Below are 1,343 nucleotides of genomic sequence, written 5' to 3'. Positions count from 1 at the left end.
GGACTGAAAGCTGCTTTGCTAAATACAGAGCCCCCTCCACCACCACGCCTCCTCCACCTATCACCCACTAGAGCTACTCCTCTCTATGCTCGTCCCAGCCTGTGGCAGAGCGAAGGCCAAGGGCTATAGTTATAGAGCTATGCGTAGGGTATAACTGTTAGATAGAAATACGTAACCACAGACTGACCAAGGTTGCACCTCGCTATCTCCATTACTCTGGTGGGTTACATTATTGCTACCTGTGCGCGTTGGTTAGGGTGTTGTTAGAGAAGTAATGATCAGGCTAAAACAACCACCGCAGCAGCAGTATAGTAGCATGAATTGTAATGTATGTACCGCTATATATGCATGCATTACCATGTGTTCTTTGCCAGTTTTCTAATAATTGGCAATTAGCTCTAGCTGATCAAAATATGGTTATGCACAAAAATTGCCTGCATAGAACACTGCTTTGATTAGATACTTTGATGGGTTTCCGGATGAAAAACATGACGTCAAACTGTAATGTAAGCATTCGAAGTGGACTGGCTCCTACCGTCCCCGCGGCCGCCCACACAATACGGTCGATTGCTGTGAGCAACAACGTGTGGAGTCAGTCTAAATACCGTAAGCACATTGACCGGATTTTCGTCCCTAGCCGCATTAAAATTAGAGTAATATTTAAAACAGCCCGTTATCCGAAACGGCGTTCCATCTCCCACCGCTATTGCGGAGTTATTTGCCGAATAGTCTGACACCTTTTCAAATGCAATTGGCCAGTATTGTACGCGACAAACGACTTTGAGTAAGTCTAGGCACGTAATTCCGTCCGTTTGAAACGCGGGATTCGGTGGCGGCAAGTGTGCAGCGATTTTAGACAGTCTCTGCAAGTCGTTCTTGCATCACCAACTCCACTGAGCCACCACCGGGGAGGTTTGGTAGCCAGTCTAAGGTCCGATTTTAATAGCGCGAGAGATTTTAATTCCGTTTGATTTGACGCTAACGCTCGGGCTCCGCTGTAGAAGCGAAACCCCGATCAAAGCTAGGAGATCTAAGGAGATATCGCGTGCCTTGCTAAACACCCGCGGGGCATTCTCGATTCATTTAACGAGGCGGCATTTCTTCTATCAAATTTCCACATCTAGTTGAAAGCACTGCAGTATAGTGACCTGATTACGTAAGTGCGAGGATGTACAGGCAGGGATTCTGTATAGATACACTTAATGCTACTCATGCTAATACCTCCGATGTTGACTGATGCCGCGGCTAAGAGACTCAACATGTGTCTGTGTGTAACCACAGGCACTTGGACCGTTTCAATAATAAAATGATGGTTAATAAATATGCCTACAACTTGTCAGTAC

This window comes from Priapulus caudatus, unplaced genomic scaffold, assembly GCF_000485595.1.
Source record: "Priapulus caudatus unplaced genomic scaffold, Priapulus_caudatus-5.0.1 Scaffold1013, whole genome shotgun sequence".
NCBI lineage: Eukaryota > Metazoa > Priapulida > Priapulimorpha > Priapulimorphida > Priapulidae > Priapulus > Priapulus caudatus.
The sequence above is the reverse complement of the archived record's forward strand: the minus strand, read 5'-3'. Positions refer to the sequence as shown.